The sequence below is a fragment of the Microtus ochrogaster genome, chromosome 18 (assembly GCF_000317375.1).
Source record: "Microtus ochrogaster isolate Prairie Vole_2 chromosome 18, MicOch1.0, whole genome shotgun sequence".
Classification (NCBI taxonomy): domain Eukaryota; kingdom Metazoa; phylum Chordata; class Mammalia; order Rodentia; family Cricetidae; genus Microtus; species Microtus ochrogaster.
Window position 1 is genome coordinate 46,846,990 of NC_022020.1, and position 6,671 is coordinate 46,853,660.

The following is a 6,671-nucleotide window of genomic DNA, read 5'->3' on the forward strand; positions in this document are numbered from 1 at the left end:
GCCACCACCGCCCGGCTAGCTGGAGTGTTCTTAAACAAGCCCCTCATGTGTGGGTCTCCATCTCTCCTAATGAAGGATGGGTGTCAGCACCAAGGTGTGGAACACAGAAATTCATGTAGGCTAGGTATGTTAGGTATGTACTCCCACTCAACTACAACCCCAGACTACAGGTTTTCTATGCTCAAGTTCTGGACAACTCACTAGCAGGGACTCACTACTCACCCACTCCCCGGAACATGCATAGGGAGAGCACACCCACACACCCTCCAGCCTAGTAGAGCAGGGGGCAATGGCCTGCCCATCTATGTCAATGGTGCCTGCTGGGCGATACAGGGAAGGTGGGAAAGGAAGACATTGGATCCCACTTCAAGATGGAGATGACAGAACAGGCCCAGAAAGGTCATCAGGTCATGTGATGAGGAAGTTGTAGAGGCAAGAAATAAAAAGAAGCAAAGAAAGAATGGGTTCAAAGGTATGTGAAAGACCAGCTTCCCTGCCAACACTGGTATCTGGGCACCATTGGCCAACACCTTTCTCAGGCACCAAAGAACAGGTTTTGGCATAGGCGATTTGTACCAGCACTGCCCCTGAGTCTTGGTAGGACCCCCTTCTTCACTCTGTGCCTCCACATCCCCATCTAGTGAGAAAGAGCTGGACAGTGTTCTGTCCTATAAAAAGAGGTAAAAACAGGGTGAGCATCTTTTGTCTAGATGTGTGAGAAGAGAGAATTCCAAGTATGCTGAGCATACAAATAACTCTCACATAGGAGCAGAGTAACATAAGAGGGATGCTAAGGAGTGACAGGATGTGAGCATCCCTGCGGTGTGCACTCTTAAGAGTCTAAGCCTAGCACCAAGGCAGAGAGCTGGGAGGTGGCTCAGTCTATATCGTTAGTGGAACAACCAGAGATTTCCTGGGTCCCCTCCCTACCTAGTACACAAAATAGATGTGAAAACAATTTGTAAGGGCAAAGGACTTTTTACAGAACCAAAAAGCAGAACTGAGCTATTTGCAGAAGTGAATGCTGGAGAGCTCCCTTGGGAGCAGGAGGAATGTTGCCTGATGGGAAGTCACATGTCAAAGAATACCCTGGAGTTTATAAAGCTGATTAGGTCATCAGTTGCCATGCTGTCTCAATTTGGGCCTGTTTCCCCGATCTGTGTCACCTGTGGCGGGGTCTCTGCTGCAGAAGCAGTAGCCCCGCCCATCCTCAGGATGATGGAGGCCATTCTGGAGTCATGGGGCCTCCTGCTGAGCCCACTATTCATCCTTGAGGTTCAGGGGCAACTATAGACTAAAATATTAAGGCTCGTCACTCAAGGCCTGGAAGAAGGATGAGGTTGGCAGGGTCGGGTTGAACACAGCCAAGTCTGAGGAAGTCTCATGAGGAAATCAGTAACCTAGGTGAAGGCTCCCCTGAAACACCCCTCTTCCTAGTCAGAGTCATCGATCACAGCTACGCCCTGTTGCTCTGGAGCCACCTGTGTGTTGTTGACCACCATTATCTTCCTCAAAGCCCACAACCAGGCCTGTTTTGGGTGGCAGCAAAAAGGAACTTTAGAGTCTTGGGCTAAAGAGATGGCTCTGAGCATTGGCTACTCTTCCAGAGGGCTGGGTTCAATTCCCAGCACCCACATGGTGACTCACAACCATTTGTAATTCTAGTTCCAGGGAATCTGATGCCCTCTCCTGGTCTCCACAGGCACAGTAGACACAAACATGGGTATAGACATAAACACAGGCAAAACATTCATACACATAATAGAATAATTTAGAAGTTTAGAGCTAGACGGCCCTGAAAGTCGGCACCTATTGGCCATGGGCTGGTGATGTGTCCCCAGGCAAACCACTAGAGCCCTTTTATTTTTGGTTTTTTTGTTGCAATAACCAGATTCCAAGTGCTCGCTGCTGTCTGCACTGTTGGCTGGAGCTGGAGAGTCCAGATCTGTGCATTTCCACAATGACAGGAAGCTCTGTGAGACACGCACCACTGCTGGTTCTCTGCCAACCAGGGACCAGGAGCCAAGCTGCCTAACTCACCTAACTACACGGAGTCTACACTAGCTGCAGCTCCTGTCACCCATTCTCATCCTTCCAAAGTTATTCTACAAGGACCCTCGGTCCAGAGTGTAACTCCATCCCTTCAGCTAATGGCTCAGCCTCCAAAGCAGCCCTGCCTGCCTGTGGCTACGGTGTTCTCATCTTCGCTCAGCCTCAATGCCATTCGAGAAGCCCACCATTCTAGGGTCAGTAATGCTGCATTTGAAGAGGGGCTGAGCACACACGCTGAATGCATAGGAGATGCCAGCCCATTTCGCCCTGTGTTAGGTGCTCAGCACTGTTCTGGTCCCTGCTCCTGTGGCAGGCATGCAGAAAGCAAGCACACCAATTAAGTGATTACCAAGTATGAACAGGAGTGTGAAGAACCAGGAATAAGGAGATGAGGGCTGGGCTAAGTTGGTTGGAGGGTGGACCCCCTTTACTTAGCCTTGGGGAAGTCTCTTAGAGGGTTAGCATATAGGCCAAGACCTGCAGGTTGAAAAGGAAGCTTCCATGTCACAAAATGAGGAACAGTATTCCAGAGAGAGAAAAAACTGCGGATAATAGACCCTCTGATGAGGACCAGTGGGGAATCAAGTAGTACACCACCTTTGTTCAGTCATGGCCCCCCACCAGCCAACAGAATCTTCAGCATAGAAGAGAATACTATTGCCTGCTTTTTGGGAGGATGGATAAAGGGAGGAAGATGAAGGGGAGGAAGGCAGAAGCTGCAGCTGGAGGACTAACAGAACCTCTGGTTGAGAGGTCTGCGTCTGATTTCCAGAGCCCAGGCAAAGCTGAGGATATCAAGCACGAAGTGGCAACCTCAGACTTTTCCTTTCGGCTCACGCAAAGGAGGATGCTGAGGAAGACAGAGGGGAAAGAGCAAGACATAGCAATGACCCTGACTCCAGACGTTATGGCGGCTTGTCCTGAGAGGCCTGTCCAGGAAGAGGACTTCCTTCACAAAACCTGGTCCCTGCTGCTAATAAAGCTGTCTGGATGTCAAAACAACTCCGGAGGCTCTAAATACAAGATCTGCTGGGGGAAGGGGACCCATTCCACAACACAAAAATCTCCTGCCACTTTCTAACTAGGTCATTCCCAGCTACATCTGAGAGCCGAGGTGTCAGGTGCGGCTTCTGCTGCAGGGAAAGCCAGCTTTTAAAGACGTAGTCTTCCCTCTCTCTCCCCCTCTCCTTCCCACCTACCTCACCCAGTTCCTCCCGGCTGGCCTCTTTCTCCTCACCTGGGTGGGCACTGGCTGGGAAGGATGCAGCAGAGGAGAGATCGTGAGCTGGAGATTGTTGCTTTACTTGACAGACCCTCGGCAGGCTGTGGATCCTGGCTAGAACCATATGCCGCCATACCCTAGCTGTGTGAGCTTGGGTAGGCCACATGACCTCTCTAAGCCTCTTCAATTTTATCTGTAAAACGTGTCCAATAATAGACCCTTTCATCTCTTGGGGTAGTTATAAGATCTAAGTGAATTGACCCAAGAGGAGCTCTTTGTATAGTGACTACATGATGAACTCCTACCATGTGCCAGCCTGGGCAGGAGAGGGTTGATTAGTACTAGTCCTTGATGGGATTACAGATGGCAATTGGCAGGCATAAGCAACTTGACAGAGGTAGATAGTGACAGAGATGGCTAAAACAAGAGGCTGTGAGTAGGCTATAACTGTATGTCACTCCAAGTGCTGCACTGGAGTCGGGAGAATCAACGTTTCCTGGAGGAGGTGGCCTTGGAGAAGGCACAGCATTTGAACTGGTAAAGATGCAGTAGAGAGAGCAGGGCAGGAAAAGGGCCCAGGATGTAGAGGCAGGAAGTGTGAGGTTTAGGTCTGCTGTACAATCTGCCAAGAAGTGGCACTGAGCACCAGTGACCAGCCAGATGCTGGACTGTGCTTTACAAACACTGGGCTTCCAGAAATTATCCAAGCTAGGGGCCGGTGGAGTGGCTCAGAGGTAAAAAGCACCTTCTACTCAAGTTGACAACTCAGGTTTGAGTCCTAGATCCTACAGGAAGGGGTAAGGAGAGGGCTGACTACACAGCTGTCTTCTGGAATCCACACGGGGTGTGAGCATGCAACTCCCCATGCTAATAAATAAAATTCAAAAGAAAGGAAGGAAGGAAGAAAAAAGAAACGATCCAAGCTAATGAGCCTCTAGCTACATACAAAGCAACCCCAGAGGTAAGTCTCCCAAGCTGCACGTTCTAATAAATCCCTGGGCTCCAAGCGAACTTCCAGGAAAGTGTCAACACTGAGTGGGATCAGTTTTCCACAGGACTCTAGATGCCTCAGAATCAGGGCACCCAGAAATGGGGGTCCAGGGACAGTCAAGTGCCTGGCCTAATAAGGGAGGTCTGGCAGTGCTTTAGAAGATGGGCGGAGGTCATGAAAGGTCAGAGGGAGAGTCCAGGTTAGTGGCTGTGGCTATGGGGTAAGGGACGGGGGTGGGGGGTTATGTTCATCCTTTCGTGTGCCTCATTTTCCACATCTGGAGCTGAGGGGTTAGACAGGATGCAAACCCATTACAATAACCCCATCATCTGGGCAGACATCTTCCAGGCCTGTGAATCAGTGTTTAGCCACGAGGGATTAAACAGGGCCTCTGGAGAAGGACAATTATAACCTCCTGACAGAAAGGCTCATAAGTTTTTGTTTTGTTTTGTCTTTTGTTTTTCAAGACAGGAATTCTCTGTGTTGTTTTGGTACCTGTCCTGGAACTAGCTCTTGTAGACCAGACTGGCCTCAAACTCACAGAGATCCGCCTGTCTCTGCCACCCGAGTGCTGGGATTAAAGGCATGTGCTACCGTCGTTGGGCCAAGACTCATATTTTAAACACATGTGGCCAGACAGACAAGGGAACCCCTTGCAATTATCTGCACCCTGGCCTCAGAAGTGACAGTTAACACTTGTTCGTGTAGTATAGCCTAACTGAAGCCCGCCCCAGCTCCCCGCCCCCCCGGTCTGGCACCCTTAGAATAAAAACCAAATCAAATCACAATCTGGCCTTGGCGACTCCTATTGCTTAGAGTCAGGAGCACTGACCCAGTGTGGGGAAGACAGCCAAGCTTCAAACCACTAGCCTGAAGTGCTGCCTGGACCGTCATAGGTCCAACCCCTAGGGAGGGACCCTAGAAACTTGTGGAGGTTGAGCTCTTTTTCCTCTTCTGGTCTCCAGAGGCATCTCTGCCCCTTCATTTTCCTGGTTTATCCATCTAATGGAATGCATTGAGCACATATTGATGCCAGGCACGGAGCTGGTGCCCCCAGGCAGTTTGGGTCAGACAGACGTGGCCCTGGAGCTTTTGGGAACAGACAGCGTGTAGGAGAACAAGTTGGAATTTGTCGCTGTTCTAAAAGACACCCAGTAGAAGTCATCAAAGGAGTGGAGGCGGGGAGTCTAATTTGGGAATCACAAAGGGCCTCTCATTCAGCTATGGACTGAAGGTGAGAAGGAGCCAGGTGGGCAAAGAGTCAGAGGGAAGAGAAAAGAACCTGGACATAAGACCTGAAGAAGACTTGGCGGGCACGAAGTTCAAAGTGGGCTGGGTCCTGGAGCTTAGTGGCTAAGGGGAGTGGCCCGGGGTGAGGTCCAGAACAGGGAGTTATAGAGTCTCCTGGAGGAGAGCGCTGTTCATCCTAAACAGGATGGGAAACCACACAAAAAAATTTAAATGGACTCATCTGCATCTGGAACATTCCTTATAGCCTCGGGACCTCACTTTCCTCGTTAGTGTATCTGCTCTTGTCCAAAGCAGACATTCTAGAATGTCAGGAGCTCAGAGAGAAGGGAGGAAAGCTGAAGACTGTGTGACCAGTGTCACTGGGCACTACGGGGGGGGGGGAGGGGGCATGCAGTGAACTTCCCTGAGCTGTCCTAGACAACAGCACTGTACAAGAGTCCCCTCTGGAAACCTGTGCCTTCAGTGCCGTGGAGGAAAAACTGAGCAGAAGAGGGGGAGGGGAAGGGATTTTCCCGGGGCGGGGGAAGAGCTCTGACCCCCTCCCCCAGCTTTCACTCAGTCCTTCTGGAGCATGAGAGAGAAGCCCATGGCTTGAGCAGAATAGAAGGCCAGCCTCTTGCATCCTCAGCCAAATGTCTGGTTCCTCAGAAGTCTTCCTCAAGCCTCCTGGGATCCAAGCCCGAAGTCCTGCCCTCTACTCTCAGCACTGAGAGAAAAACACTTTTGCTTCTGGATAGTCACAGCCCTATCTGCATGCAGGGAACAATCTATAAGTGATGGGTGCTTGGGAGTAGAACTAGGCTTGGAGTTCATGCCCAAGGGTAAATGAGGTTGGTGGGACCTCAGACCTCACCCAAGTTGGAAGACTACACTCCTTTCCTACCCTACTTGCCCACTCCTTCCTGCTCACACTGCTGCACGACGATGGCCTTTCTCCAAGGCTCTACCCGAGGGGAACCTCCCCATCCTTCTCCAGAGCCACCTGACCCACAGGAAGTGCTAGTGGGAGATAAGAAATTGTGCCTGCCTTCCTAGACTTCCATAGCGGACCACAGGGTGCTGGGGGGCAAGGCCTCTATTCGTCCTCCCCTGTCACTCAGTGAGAAGCTCTTCCCCATGCTTTTCACGGACAAGACTTCAGAGGGCCTACACACA

General features: G+C 50.8%; 1 protein-coding gene across 1 annotated transcript in view; it reads right to left on the minus strand.

Moving 5' to 3' along the window:
- The window catches only part of Cdx1 (caudal type homeobox 1), a 16,895-nt gene that overhangs the window by 8,186 nt on the left and 2,038 nt on the right, over positions 1 to 6,671 (minus strand). The window lies entirely within an intron of this gene.